This window comes from Lutra lutra, chromosome 10, assembly GCF_902655055.1.
Source record: "Lutra lutra chromosome 10, mLutLut1.2, whole genome shotgun sequence".
Lineage (NCBI taxonomy): Eukaryota > Metazoa > Chordata > Mammalia > Carnivora > Mustelidae > Lutra > Lutra lutra.
The window spans coordinates 112,579,028-112,594,492 of NC_062287.1; the positions used below are offsets into that span (position 1 = coordinate 112,579,028).

At 63.2% G+C, this 15,465-nt stretch overlaps 1 protein-coding gene across 5 annotated transcripts in view; it reads right to left on the minus strand.

Moving 5' to 3' along the window:
• Positions 1-15,465, minus strand: part of KCNQ1 (potassium voltage-gated channel subfamily Q member 1) — a 309,854-nt gene that overhangs the window by 38,084 nt on the left and 256,305 nt on the right. The gene's annotated exons all lie outside the window — the stretch shown is intronic.

A 15,465-nucleotide genomic window follows, 5' to 3' on the forward strand; every position in this document is an offset into this window, starting at 1 on the left:
AGGCCAGAAGACCTCGGGATGGGTCTGCAGGGTTCTGCAGGAAAACTTGCAATTCTATATCTGGTTCAACTACCAACAGGCACAACGATTGAGTGAAGCTATTTCCGGATGTCCGGAGGACTCAGAATGCTTGCCTTCCATGCCACACATCTCTCACTGGGAAGCCACAGGATCTAGGGACAGTAAGTCCAACCTGGGATCATCACAAAGGCAAGTTCTAGGATGACGCTAGACAGGAGGCTTCAGGAGAAAAAGTCCCGACTGGAGTAGGAAAGAAGGAGGGAGGGCTCCAAAGGGAACATGGCCAGGACATGGCAGGGTGGGGGGCGTTGAGAGACAGGACACCAGCCTGGATCTGCGCACACGGAGGGGACAAGGGTCGAAGGACAGCAGGAAGTGGGCAAGAACTATGGGACCCTCCAGAACTGATCCCTTGAGGAAGAAATTTGTCTAACCGGGAGAGTAATCAAAATTGAAATAAAGAACGGAGGAGTGGGTAGCAGGGTGAGCTCCAACGCCATCTTAACGTGGAATCAAGGTAAACCCTCGGTGGGAAGTAGGGCCTGACCAGTGCTAGTGGTCCTGACCACAACACCGACACGACTCACCTGGGAGGCAGCGAGGGAGGTGGGCCGGGTCTCAGCATCGCTCTCTACCACATGAAGTTGAAAGACCACAGAACCCACGACTCCAGCTTCCCACATTTTATGATGCTCCCTGCCCCCAAACCTGAAAGTGATGTTTAGAAATGAACTTCTCCTTTGCTGAAGAAACATTTATCTAAATTCAGCATTTTTTGATTTCACTTTTTTTCTTTGTTAAGAAAAATGAATAAATCAAAAGTAGCACTACCATATTTATAATAATTTCTGATTGTTTGTCATCCATCCATCCACCCATCCTCCCATCCTCCCATCCATCCACGCACACACGCACGCATATATCCACCCCCCGCCCTTCAACCACACACCCATTTAGCTACTCATGTATCCCCCACCCGCCGTTTTTTCCGTGCGACATGCACCACAATGTGTCAGACGCTACCTCCCTCTCATTAAAGATGGGTATTTCTGGGATAACAAGGGTTATCCTCAGGGACAGAAGGGAAGCTCTGGAGGTTTTCACTTTTGTTTTTGGACCTTTCTGTACTGTTTGAATTTTCTAGACATTCAAGTAGACCTAAAACATCTATCCGAACACTTTCGTTGACTAAAACTAGTGACAGTCATTTATGAAGAAATTAGGGTCTTCTTTTTGTTTTCTCCTCGTCAGCTCTGCACTGAGACCTATTAATAGCAACCCAGAGAGCTATTTTCAGGCGCCCCTCCCTTGGAGGTCTCCCCCGGTCCTCCAGCCGCCCTGTCACCATGCCCTGTTCCGCTCCTGCACGGTCGGTATCCGGGTCTGGCGTCTCTGATCGGGGCAGCCCCGTCAGGCCGGGAGCGCCATCCTGTCCCTGCAGCAGCGGCGGCACATTCCCTGCCTGGGACGGGTGCGGAGCTGGGGCGGGGGCGGCGGCGGGGGGGGGGGGGGCGGACGCTGGGTCAGCCTGGAGGCGTTCGCCTCAAGCCGCAGCCCACCAGGCTCTCGAGGCCCCAGGCAGATGGCGTCCAACCTCTGTCTGGCGCTTGGCGGTGGGCGGGGAAGACAAACCCACAACAGTGCCCACAGTGGTGCCCACAAGAGGGGGCGGGAGCCGAGAGCTTCCCCCTTGCCACGTGCCGGGCGCCTGGCCAGGTGCCGCACAGACAGGGCTGCAGGTAATCCTGGCCCGGGGCCCGGAGTTAGTGTCCTTGTCTCCTCCTTACAGATGCAGAAACCAAGGCTCAGAGGGGCCGCGTGGGGTGCCTGGGGTCACGCAGCTAGGAAGCGGGGAGGCAAGGGTCCGCATCTGGCTTTCTCTGCTGGGAATGCCGCAGGCCAGATCACCGGGCTTTGGGGAGCTGGGGAGGCCGGGGAAGGAGGCTTCGGGATGGCGACGGGGGAGGTGCACGGGCTGGGGCAGCAGTGGCTCCACAGATGGGGAGGTGGGTGGCCGGGCTGCTCTCTGCGCTCCGGAAGGCAGGGCCACCGTCCTCCGGGCCTACTGAAGGCAGGAGATCCGCAGAGACAGAGGCAGGCGAGGCAGTGGGGTGGGCTGTCGCCAGGAGACCCAAGACGCGAGGTGCGAAGCGGTCACCCCACATCCTGGTCTGCCCCCGCCCCAGCTGGGCGGCCCCTGAGGGTGGCAGGGAAAGGGGGCAGACAGAGGTCACTGAGGCCCGCATGTGGGGGGAGTTGGGGAAGAGGATGGGAGAGAGTGGGGTGGGTGACAGGCAGTGGAGGCCGGGAAGACTGGGGGGGCCCGGGGAGTCCCGGAGCTCGGGGAGGCCGGGGCTCCCGGCGGGTCTGGGACGAGCTCGGTCAGGGGACCGCACTGGGCCGCGCTGGGCCTGCCTCGAGGCCACGCGTCCCAGGCAGGCCGCCGTGCCCGGTGCTGAGCAGGAGGGCCCCGCCAGGCGGTGGCCGGCCCAAGGGGAGCTGAGGGCCCGCGGGGCGTGTTCCAGGGGAGATTTCTTAGTGAAACAAAAGCATATTCTTTCTGGCGGGACGGCCTGTGCAGTTACCTCATGACGTCGCCTTGGCCTGGGGCCCAGAGCAGGCGGCGGGGAGGCCTCGCGGGCGGGCGGCTCGAACCCTCTCCCGAGCGGTCCCCGCGGCCGTCCTTATCTGGTCCCCGACATCAAAGCGGGGGCCTTTCATGAGCGAATGCAAACAGCACAGCGGCGGCCCCCGGGCCAATTAGCTCCGGGGCGGGCGGGAGGCCTTTCAGAGGGAGGCCGGGCTCCTCCGGGCCTCGGCAGCTCATCAAACTCGATGAAATATTTGCCCAAAGCTCATTATAATAATGAACCTGCATTTCTTTCCCCAAGAGAATAATTAGCAGACTTCCAAATGGCTCAAAGCGGCAATTTAAAAACTGCCCCCCCCGCCTCCGTTCACTGTCCCATTTAGTTCATTCTGTGACGAGGAAATGTTGGCGCTTCTGGGAAGAGCAGCGACTCTCCCGTGCCCGGCCCGAGCGGCCACTTGGCTGGGTCCCTCTGCCTCTGGGCCGCTCCCCCGTCTCTAAATGGGGAGCCAGTGCGGAGGCTGGACAGGCTGAAGGTCTAGGAGAGGCTCTGGGGTCGGCGCTGGGGAGGGCATCAGTCTTCTCCCACATGAGGAGCCCCAACTCGGGGAGTGACCTCGAAGGGGCCCCTGAGCCTCACTGTGCTCCTGGCAGTGGCCCGAGGCTGCCCAGCCCATGGAGGGAATGGGTTGGGGTGTGCGGCCGGCAGGCAGGCAGGGAGTGGGTCCAGAGAGGGAGCCCCAGGGAGACACCCTGCCCACCCTCCATGAGGCCACAGGCTTCCCAGTGGCTCCCAGCAAGCAGAGTGGCAAGGTCCTGGTGCCTGGCCACTGACACAGCCTGGACGAAGAGAGTCAAGCACATCCCAGGTCCCCCAGCCCAGCTTGGGGTCACCGTCCTTCCCAGACAAGGTGGCCCAGACCCTCAGACTCTCTTCCCCTCCATGCTTCCTGCTTCCCCCTTCCCCCTTGTTGGAACAAGAACCACTCAGGACAGAACGTTTTGGAAAACAGAGGAAAATCTCCTCAAACGTGCAGCTAGAAGCCCACCCCCAGGAGACTGACGGCAGGGACAGCCCATGCTCCTTCGAGGTGGTATTCTACACGCACACACGTACACTGCCCGTGGGGACCGGGCGGTGCCCTGTCCGTCTCCGAGTCACCTCGTACACCAGGCCTTCTCCCAGGTCCCTGGAAGCCCCACACCGTCCCTCCTGCACGAACGTCGGCCGTGTGGTCCGTTTCTGATGTTTCACTGTTAAAACAAGACTGTGATTGGCCAGTTTGCTTGAACTGGTGTTTCGGTCACCTTGGATCTGTTTTTGGGGCAGATGCCTGGGCGGAGGGCGACAGGGTCACAGCGAGAGCTGCAGTCTGACACACGTCATCGGAACACTTTCTGGAAGGGGCACCAGAGTCTAGGCCCATCTCGTCTGGGCGTCACCAGCACAAAACTTATACTCATTTCTGCTGACCTCGCATCTCTCCATTTAGGGTTTTAGACCGAGGGTTTGCGAGCTTTTCTGTCAAGGGCCAGGTGGCAAATATCTTAAGTGTTGAGGGCCTCATGGTCTCTGTTACGGCTCCTCGACTCTACGGTTGCCTTGGGAGGGTGGCCAGATGCGGATCCTACATGAGTTGGCGTGGCTGTGTTCTAATAAAATTTTATTTAGAGAAGCAGTTTGGGGGCCGGATCAGACCTCCAGGCTGTGGTTGACCAGCCCGGTCTTTGAAGACAGAAGGAGTGAAGCATCTTTCCAGTCTTTGTGACCCTTCTTTTTGTGAACCCTCCTTCCAGTTCTTGGACATCACCTTTATGCTTTTTAACTAAAAACCAACTTTCCATCGTCACCTGCAGTTTTTGGTGGGAAGGGTCTGGCAGGGAGGGGCATAGCGGGGCAGCCTCGCTCCCTGTTTTTGGCTCTTCGCCCCATAGTGGAGCTGGACGGAGGCCCCCTCTGTCTGCTGCACGTGCGCTGGCTACTCACACCCTTTTCCTACTTGTGCCTTTTCAATGGTTTCGATTTTGCATCTACGGCCTCATCACCTTCGGTGTCTCGTGTCCCTACAGCGATGCAGTAGCTTAATTTCCCCCCCAAACAGCTGGTGTCATCAACATCCTATCTGGTTTCTGATGCTGCCCAGTCTCCCCGGTACAAAGCGTTCTCACTGGTCCCCTGTGCAAAGCCCGGCGGGTTGGGGACAAAGCCCACCGTGTGGCTCAGAGCTATGAGGCTGTGCGCCCAGGCGTCCTCGAGGACCATGGAAGGGGGGTGGTGCCTGCTGCACCGGAGGCAACCCGGGCGCCTGGTGCTGGAGGCGTGGTGTCAGGCTCCCACGGTGAGGCTGGTCCCGCCCATCTGAGAGCCGTGAACAGGACATGGACGGTGGCTGGGCCCTCCGCGCTGGGAAGAGCAGCCCCGATCCCTGGCTGTTCCCCCCGGAAATTGTACCGTCCTCCTCATTTCCTTGTTCTTCCACGGGAGCTCCAGCTCTGTCGGGCACCCCAGAAAAACCCCCCAGTGCTTTGCTCCAAGGCCACACAAACCCAAGGCCTGAGCCCGAGGTGGGCACGGCTTCCCGCACCCTGCCCTTCCGCCAGGGGCACATCGCTCTGCTGCGGCCGCGAGTGCCCCCCGTCCCACCCAGCACCACTGTGCCACCGTGCCTGCCGCTCTCGGCGCTCAGCCAACGGGTCACCCTGTGGGCAGCGTGACCCGGGGTGCCGGAGTGCTCCGAGCCCTAGTTCCCTCTTACAAGGTGACGTCACGGAGGCCGATGTCTGAGAAGAGTCGCATCTGTGGGTTGGGTGGAGAGCCGGTGCGGGGCGCGCCAGGAACAGGGCACCTGCCCCCATTCTCTTCTGACTGGCTATCGGCTATTGTGGAGAACCAAGTGACCCCGAAACACCTCCAACTTGAGATGCAGAAGCAGTTCCTGGTTCCTTCCGCACCCACCGGTGCACACAACGCCATGGCAGGCAGGACACCAGCCCCCTCTGGCCTGCCCCTTGGCCCCCAGCAACTTGTGGCTCTGCCTCGCACTGGTCCGGGGGTTGGCACGAATGGGCCCTGCCAGGGGTCACAGCAGAGGACCCAAAGTGGCTCCACCCCCGGGCTGGCCACTGACCTTGGGGCTGTGGGCTTGGCCGCTGGTGCTAGTGGCAGGCACGGGGCTCCTGAGTGCCTCGTGTACCCATGAGACTGTAGGGCAGGACATCAGGGGCGAGTGGGGCTGAGCTGGGGGAAGGAGAGAGGCCAGGAGAGGAGCAGGGGAGGTGGCTGGGAGCACAGGAGAAAGAAGGGCCCTGGGAGCTCCCGGGGCAGGTCTGGGCAGGTGGTAGTCCGGGCCTTTGGGCGGCAGGCCAGGGCAGGCAGGGAGGAGAGGGGCCAGCAGCAGATCTGCAGAGGGCACAGGCCCAGGCGTGCGTGCCCCAGTTCCGGCAGGATGCTCTGAGCCCCCTCCCCAACCCTAGCACACAGCCCCTCTCCCAACATGCCCACCTCCTCGTCAGCCCTGCCTGCAGGGGTGAGGTGGGTGGGGGGTGGGGGGTATACCCACTGTGGCTCCCGACCACAGCCCTGGGTGCCGTAAGAGCTCCTGGGGACTGAGGTGCGTCTCCAGGGTGCGGGGTCCCTGGGGCCCCTCTGGCTTGAGAATGTGTTTTGCACAAGGAGCCCGGAGCCCTCGGCAGACAACCCCCCACCCACGCACAGCTGGGCTCCCCTCTCCCAGCCCTGCCGGTAGGGCTTGCAGGCCGGGCTCCCACCCCGGCCCATCCCCGCCTTGGCTGAGGCTGACCCTTGGCCAGGAGTGCTGCGGCCTAGCCAAGCCCTCGCTCCTCGCAGGCTAACGCGGCCCCTCGGAGGCCCTGCTCGGCTCGCGGACACTGTTTAGTTCTCTGCGATCGGCTCAGGCAGCCCCAGAATCCTCCCGCATGGCCACGTCGGACCCTGGGTGTGTCCGGCGTGGGGCCCTGGCTGTGGTCTGGGGCTGCTGGCGTCCCTGCCCCCTCTGTCTCTTCTCAGTCTCCAGGTCTGAGGGGGCCGCCAGGCAGGTGCGCCAAAGCCCAGCTCACATCGGGACTGTGCTGCCCGCCCGCTTTCTGCTCATGGGGCATGGCTGGGGCAGGGTGTGTCCCAGGGGGTCTCATGGGCGCACTGAGGCTGGGGGGGCCCAGGGGTGGCTACACAGAGCCAACGAGCCCAGAGGACTGCCTAGCCCACCCCCTGGCCATGGGCGTGGGAGCCGGGCCAACACAGGCCGTGCTGAGGCTCTGCCAGAAGGGCTGGGGGCTTCCTGGGCCCTGCTGCTGGGGCCTGATGTGGGGGGCCTGGGGGGGACGGGGCCCCCTGGCCTGCAGGGGAAGAGCTGGGGAGCCAGCTCCAGCCTCACTGTTTCCAGCCCAGGCTTCTGTAGACAACCCTCTCTGTGTTCCCCTCTCTCTGCAAGCCCCACTTGCTGGACCTGGAGCCTCCACACCCCTCTGTCCCCTGGAAAGTGCCACACTGGGGGGAGTCAGCCTCTGCCAGGGCTGTCCTCGCTTCCTGGGGACCCCAGCGGCCGCGCTCTGGTCCCGTTAGGTAGGAGGGCTGCCAAAGCCACCAACCCCAGAGGAGAGACCTCAATGAGGGGGCATGCAGATGGGGCCAGGGCCCCAGAGGGGGGGCCGGGGGTCCAATGGGCCCAGCTCAGGCGTGGCTTTAATGAATGAGCGGACCACCGGCGTGCAAGGGGGGCCCCATTCCAGGGCTGGCCCCTCAAGATGGCGAATCACACTGACCCGGTCTAGGAGGCTGTGATGTTTCCCAGGTCCCGCTGACCAGGGGTGGGGGCCAGGTCAGAGCCCGCTTCTTCCTGTTCTCCTCCTTAGTGGACTGGGCAGTCTAGAAGGCTCTACAGAGCCTTCCCCAAGGCCAGGGAGTGGTTCAGCAGAGCTCTTGGGCTGCTGGTCACAGGGCCTCCCCATCACCGGCTGAACCCCCCTTGCAGCAGTAACAGCAAAATCCCCTCCCTGGAGGGGGCCCGCCCTCAAGCTGAACATGGACCATCCCACTGAACCCCCTGCTTCTTCTGAGTTGGGGTCTCTCATCGCCCCATTGTCTCAGTGAGAACACAGAGGCTCAGAGAGAGGCGTGGGCTGCCCACGTCCCAAGGCTGGTTCGTGGGAGACGGAGGAGCTGTCTGGGGTCTGGAAGCGGCAGGAGGGAGTTGCTGAAAGCCGAGACGGAACCCTACCCCAGACCCCAGCACCAGGCGGGGCTCCCGGGGGTCCGGTCCCCACTGAGAAGGGTGGAGGTCAGGCCACCTTCCCAGCGCTGTCCCTGTCCCCAAACAGTCTGCACACAGACCCACGGACTTGGGCACGTGCCTTTGCCTCCTCAGGGTCAGCAGCATTCTTCCCATGGGCCCCCAGGGGGGCCACCTCGGAGCAGTGGGGGCCGGGGGCCATCCTGGATTTCCAGTGAGGACAGGCAGGCACAGGGAGGCCCGCCGGGGCTGGGGTCCTGCAGCTGGTGAGCAGGAGGGTAGGGTCTCACGCCTGACCCCATAGCTTCCCACGTTCCTGACCACGGAGGCGAATGAAGGTCGAGACCCCGCTGCGGGCTCCCTCTGTTCCTGGCGACGGGCCTGTGGGCAGCTTCTGAGGTCACTGGCAGATGGGGAGCCGCCTGGACACAGGTTTGCTCACCGCATACAGGGGCTGGGCTGCACTGACCTGGCCCACAGGCATGGCCCCAAGGGTCCCCAGTTCTCCCTCCCTAACCTCCTGCTTCTGGCCCCTGCGCCTTGCTTGTGGAAGGAGCTTGGGGTGATGTCGGGCTCCGCGCTCAGGTGCCCGGCGGTGGGTGTGTGTGATGGACCAAACTGTGTCCCCCCAAATCCACATGCTGAGCCTTGCCTGGGTGACCGTATCTGGACATCCTGGAGACTTAATGAGGGCGAGGTGGGTCCGGGGTCCACGAGCATCCTCGCGCCCGGAGGAGGCTGGGTACGGACCGTCAGAAGGTGGCGGTCCGTAAGCCGGGAAGCGTCCTCACCAGATGGCTGTGTCCGGCTGTGACCACGCACTAGCGGTCTGCAGAAGTGTGGGGACCGAAGGTCCACGGTTCAGGCCGCCTGGTCTGTGGTGCTTGTTACAGCAGCGCGCGCTGACCGATCGGACGGGCCGGCCGGCACGACGGGGAGCTGCCGTCTTGGGGGAAGGCGAGTTGGGGGCCCTGGGGGAATGCTGAGCGCACCCCCTAATGTGTTTCTACCACGAGACTTTCAGGGTGTCCTGTTGGAGCGGACGAGCACATGCCCCCAGAGTCCTGAACGGTGCCACCCCATCTCAGCCCCTGACAAGGCCACTGAGCCACCACCCGGTCCCGCCACTGGCCTGCACCACAGGCCGTCGCTTCCGCCTCTGGCCGGCTCTGGCGCCACGCATACCTTCCCCTCGCCAGCACCACCCGGGTGGCTTGCTGATCCCCTGCCTTCTCTCTCACTCCTGGAATGTTCTCCAGACTGGGCGGCCATGGGTCTGGTCCCATGGTCATGGCCTCGTGAGCACCGACCTCATCAGACCCTCTCCTCCTGTCCAGCGCCTGCCCGCTCTCTGCTGCGCGCCGCAGCTGAATTATTCCGCAGCCTGGAAGGCCGTGCTCGCCCGTCATCCCCGGTGCGTGCTACATACCAGCTCTGGGTGTGCGACCTGGCGCGTGCCCAACCCCAATCAGCCCTGTGGCCATTCCCGTCTCCCACTTCAGGGCAGAGGAAACTGAGGTGCACACGGGCATAGATGATGCAAGTCAGGCTGGGCGTCGGCTCCTGTGCCCCTGCCCCTCCCTGTCCGCCCCACCAGCGGCCGCCACAGGCTGCGCCCCAGCGGGCACGTCCCCCCCGGCCCCTCCCCACCACCTTGTCGGGCTGCACGTCACGTCCCTGGGGCTACCACAGGGGAATGCCAAGGTGGGGGCCAAGGCAGGGGAGAAGGAGAGGGGCTGCATGGGGGGTGAGGGTCTGGGGGGCGGGACCCCTGGAACTTGGAGTGGCAGGCGTGGCTTCCCATGGCCACACCCCTCTGTGCACCTGCCACCGCCTGTCCTGGGGACCTCACTGCTGCTTTGGACGTCTCTGACCACCGAGAAAGTCTGGTAAATGCTCGCAATGTGGACGCAGAAATCCCACTCCTGGAGGAGGAAACACCACAAGGGGACAGAGCCTTGGTGCCGGTTGGCGCTCACAGGACAGACCGTAGTGAGCGAGTGCCAACGGCTCTAATCCAGCCCCTGAGGTCAGGGTGAGCTAATTCCTCTGGACTTGCCCTCCGGCCATCTGGGGCGTGACACACCCGCAGCCCATGCACACGCTAGGCTCTGGCCCACCACAGACCGCCACCCTTGTCCGAGAGCTCCTCTCCTGCGTCCCTCTGCAGGCACCCGGCCTCCCATCTGCTCCAGACGCAGCTCTGCCCCAGGGCCTTTGGTCGAGCTGCCCCTTGCCTGGGAGCCCTCCTCCCAGTTACCTGAGGGAGCTGCTTCCTCCTTCCGTCCAGGTCCCCATTTCTGCTGTGTGGTCGCTGATCCCGTCCCATCTCCCGTCCCTCCTCCACCCCTGCACGTGGGCTCCCCCTTCCCTCCCTCCTCTCCTCCTCCTTGCTCTTTTAGTCCCTCTGACCCCTCCCCTGTTGCGACCCCAACAATCGCCCAAACCAGCCCCCGCGGAGGCGAACGCAAGCCCGTAAGCCAGCCCGGGCCCTGACGGCTCAGACAACGCGCAATCGATTTATAAACAATTTTCTCGGTGACGATTTGGTTACATTTCCCCCAATAGCTGCTTAATTTTCTTGTCAAAAATACACAGTTTTCACATTTGTCTCGCTGCAAGGGTAATTAATTTCCAGACCATAAGTAAGAACTTAATTTGATACCTGCAAGGATTATAAACTATTTCAAACTGTTGTTTACATGAAATCAAGAAAGATTCGTTCTGTTTGCAATTATGTTAATGAGGAAATAGAGAGGGTATTCCTTTTTTTCTTAGGGAACGCGGCATTAGTTGCTGTTACCGATGAATTAGCCCAAATGCGTCGCCTGCTGCTGCAAACCCTGCCACGCTATTTTAAAGGTGACCCTGGCTGGTGAGGGGCCTGCGACGCAGCCGTGCGCCCCAGGAAGGCTTCTGTGGGCCACGTAAGCACTGGGGACCTGCAGGTGGTCTGAGCTGCCTAGGCCGTGACCCCTTCTGACGGTGGCGCTGAGAGGCCGAACGGAGGGCGGGAGGCACACGCGCCCCCGGCTCCCCCATTGCTCACCCCGCACCCACGCACAGAGCACCGCGAGCTGGGCTTGGCACAGGCGAAGACTGGGTGTGAGAAGCCCCCCGGTGCCCAAGAACAGGGCCAGAGCCGAGGAGGCCTGCAGGAACAGGAGCTGGCCCTATGGAGAGGGCGAGGAGAGCCTTCGAGACACCATAGTGTGGTCACAGGTGCGCAGGGGAGGCCCTTGGGCCCCAGTGTGAGGGCCGAGGGCAGGCAGGGAGGAGGCTGGGCTGTGCGGGCAGCAGGTGCGGGTTCGGCTCAGCCCTGGGTGCTCTGGGTGGGGGCTTTAGGGGAAGACGGGAGCCAGCGTCAGACCGTCCCTGGTGTGCACTCGCCCTCCCACCCGCCCCAGCATCACGGTACAGAGCTCTGCTCACGTGCCCGCCAGTGGGAGACGCAGGAGAAGAGGGACCGTCCGCAGTCACAGATCCCCACTGGGGAGGTGTTGTCAGGCCTCTCTGGGCCTGCCTGGCATGGCCTGACTCAGGGCTGCAGGCGGAGTCCTCATAAATCCCAGGATGATGGGGACAGCCCCGGTGAGGTCAGAACAATGTGCCACATGGCCCCGTGGGATGGTGTCCCACCGCCCGCCACCAGCCGGGCACGGCAGTCTCTCCCATGCCCTGAGGGGAAGGTCCGGGACAGGCACCGGCCGGCCCCATACAGGAACCGTTCACGACCAGAGGAAGGCCTCTCAGGTCAGCACCTGTCCTCATGTTCGGCTGCGGCCACGTCTGTCAGGGGCTGTGGGTAGGGACGGTGCAGCCATGGGCTCGTGTGGGGACAGGGACAGGCCCTCAGCTTCCCAGGGAACCTGCAAAGCCTATTACCCCAGGCCTCAGGGTGCCCATTATGGGGGCTCAGCTCAGAGGCAGGGGGATGGGCAGCCCAGAGTCTGGGCCGGGGAGCCACAGGCTGGAGGGACACTTCCTCTGTGGTGGGAAAGGGCTGTGATGGCAAACCCAGTGGAGAGAAAGCCGGGAACAAGGGGTGTTCCTCAGGCTGGGACGGGCCACGGAGGGACGCGCTGGGAAGGCCAGGGAGAGGAAGGCGGGGGGTGTCTCCCTAGCTCGCCCGCTGAGTGCAGAGTGACCGTCATTGTGCAAAGTGTGGTTTGGGTAGGGAGCCCACGGGCGGGCCGGACAGGGGGCCGGGCTGTGTCCTCACTCGGGGCCCTCCCGGGGACCATCGAGAAGATGAGGCAGTGGCCACGTGTGGCTGTGCTGGGTGGCACCGGCATGTGGACGTTCCTCAGCAGTGGGGGACAGAGAGGCTCCCTGGGATTTATGGAACTCAGAAATCAGGTGGTTTTCCTTGTGGCTGGCTCTGAGGCCGGGGGGCTGGGGGTCACCGTGGCAAGAAGAAGCCTGAAGCCAGCAGGAGCAGGGCAGTGCTCTGACCTCGATGACTCTGGTCAAAGCCCAAGTGAACCCCGGTGGTAGTGTCTGAGGGTCTGCTGGAGCTGGCCTGGACTGGGGGCGGCGTGGACCTGCAGGTGGGGAGCTGGCCTGGACCAGGGGACTGCTCTGTGGTGCCCACCTGTGCCCGAGGGCTCTCAGCTCTGGCTGTCCCCAGGTGTTGCTGCAAAGACGGGCAGGCTGGTTGGGCCGTGGCACTCCTGTCTCGGGAACAGATGGAGACGGAAGGGGACAGAGAAGCCAGTCCACCCAATCCCCCGAGGCCCTGTCGGTGGTGTCCCCGGCGAGTGGCACACCCCTTGATGGCGGGCCCCGCTCCTCCTCCAGCCCCCAGCACAGAGAAGCCCCGCAAAGGGCACAGAGCCTCCCTTCCTGTGCAAGCTGCTTCTGCCCGGTCCACGACACCCCCGGGGGCAGGGAGAGCAGACAGCGGGACTGAGGCAGGGCACGGTAAGCTGGCTTGTGTGCTGGCGAGCCGAGCAGCTGTGGGAGCGGGAGGTGACCTGCCTGGCCCCTCCCTCCTGCCCTCTGCCACTCTCCAGGGTGTGTTGAGTCACACCTTCCCAGGGCCCTCTGCCTGCCCAGGGGCATCTTCTTGCCTTTAAAGGAGAGCAGTACGTGGGCTTCCCCAAGTTTCCACCACCAGGAGAGAGGAATTTGGGAGGGACAGGCGTGGCACAGGCATGGCTCAGAGGGTGGTGGCTGCAGAACTCACCTGCTCTCAGCCTCATCCAGCCCAAGCCCCAGGGCCTTTGCATAAGCCACTCGTCCACCCCACGCCACCCTCCACCTCATTTCCTCCTGTGGCTCCAGTCCCCTGACCCGCTGAGCGCTCCCTAGTCTGCCTGCCGGACTGTGTGCTCCATGGGGCAGAGATCAGCCTGTCCCACTCTGGTGACAACCCCTGCTTGTAGTCGGTGCCCAATGGACATACAAGGAACAGAAGCTCGCGTGCACGCCTGCAGGGGTTCAAGACGCCTCCTTTCCTGGTTTCTCTACTTTCTGTTCCTGTGACTTCTAGTCCCTCTGTCCAGTCCAGACCAGAGGGGCCTCAATTTCTAGGACACCCATGGGTGCTGGACATCGTTCGGGGCTGAGAAAATACTCTCGGGGAGCTGCTAACATGATTTTCACCTGGTGTCTGGATGCGACCCTTCTTAGAAAAAGGTAATGTCACAAAGCCTTAAAACCAAGACCCTGTGTGTCTGCGAGCCGTGCCCAGGCTGTGCCCAGGCTGTGCCCAGGCTGTGACCAGTGGCACTCTGCCGGGCCTCACTGCTCTGGTTCTTGGAGCCGAGAGCGGCCAGGTGACGAGGGTCACCCGGATGTCAGTAACACGGGCCAGGGCCTCACACTGCCCCGAGGAGCTCCTGCCAGGGGGTGGGTGCTGGTGGTCCAGCAGGGTGGGGGTGTGTGGGCCCTGCTGGATAGAGTGTCCCTGTGCGGGCGGCAGGCTGGCCGGCCACCTCACTGCCCACACAGATGGCTCTTTATGTGTGAGACCTGACCTGTGGCTCCCGGCCGGCGGGGAACAGAGCGGGGGCTGTGCACGCTGACCGGCCTGTATCCCAGGGCGGGGTGGTGGCAGTGGGTACAGCGGAGGGGTGGGAGGGGGCGCATGGCCGCCACAGGTCTGCCTGCAGCCACACTTGCCCCTGTGTGGGCTCTTCTCAATGAGCCAAGAACCATCGCTAAAAATGAGAGTCAGCTCTCTGCCCTGCTCAGCCCTGAAGACTCCCACCTCCCCCAGCAATGTCCCGGGTTCTTCTGGTGGCTCCCAGGGCCTGACGGTCAGCCCAGCCCTTTACCTATGTGCCCCTCACCCTCCAGTCTCCTCCTCAACCCACGGGTCGGGCCACACTGCTGCTTGCCTCCTGTTCAGACAACCAGGCACAGCCCCACTGCAGGGCCTTTGTACGGGATGTGCCCTCTGCCCAGAATATTCTTCCCATAGATACCCACACGCCTTGCTCCCTTGTCCCCAAGGTCTTTCCTGCAGATCAGCAGGCCCAGGTCCACCTAGACACAGAGGGTTTCTCTCGAGTGGGAGGGAGGTATAAAGCCCCTCATGCTACCTGGGTGACTTTTGCCTTCCCAGGAGAAGGCCCCATGATGGGCCTTGTGTGCTGAGCATTTTCCTGGCGCTGGACCCACGGGCTTGCCACACACACTGTCTGCCTTGTCTGTCCAACGGCTCCCATTTCACAGAGGAGGATCTGGAGGTCAGAGGGGCCCCCTGTCCGAAAAGGGCCCCAAGTAGCCGGCCCGTCCGCTCCATCTTCCCGCATCCTGCAGGCTCTTCCCAACTTGTTGGGGGGGTTGGTTCGAGGCTGCCCTGCTCTGGGCTAGCATGCCCCCTTCCTCCCCAGTGCCGCCCCAAGGCAGGAGGAGGAGGGTGGGCACGGAGGGCTGGGAGTGGAGGAAGGGGGGAGGGGACCGGGAGCGGAGGCATGAATGGATGCTCGGGTGACGAGGGCGGGAGCAGCGGATGAGGAACGGGGTGGGGAGGGAGTGCGCTGCCAACCCAAACAGCCCAGCGCGCCTCAGCCCCGTGTTCAATCCACAAAAATTTCCATCTGCCTCTGGAGCGCTCGGAACCCGGGCAACGAAAGGCCGTTCGCTCGGCAGAATAAACACCAGCTCCGCGCGGCGACTCCCGGCGTTCGCGGCCCGGCCGGGAGGGCCCTGTCAGCCATTTTGTGGACTCGGCCTCTGAGGAGAAGGGGAGCCCCAGGCCGAGGGTGCCAGAGGCCCGCGCGGGGTGGGGAGGCCGCCTGCTGCCCGCTGCATGTGGCTTTGTGGTTGGGGACCTGCTGGCGTCCACCTGCCGCCCCGCCCCGCGGGCCAGGGCCACGCTCCGGCCCCACCAGGCCCAGGCCGCCGTGGCCGACACCCAGGTCCCAGCCCTGGATGCTCCCGGATGTTCACATCCTGCCCCTGGCCTGGCCCTGGGACCCTGTGGGGCGGTGGCCCCCAGAGTGCTGGGCATGGGCTCCCCACGGCCAGCCGTCGGGGCCCGCATGCCTGGGCCTGGGCCTGCTGCCCCCTCTCCGGGCGGCGGGACGGCCCTGCCTCCGGGCCGGGACATCTATTTTTGGTGGTGACCAAGCCACTGCTTAATATGCAGGACCG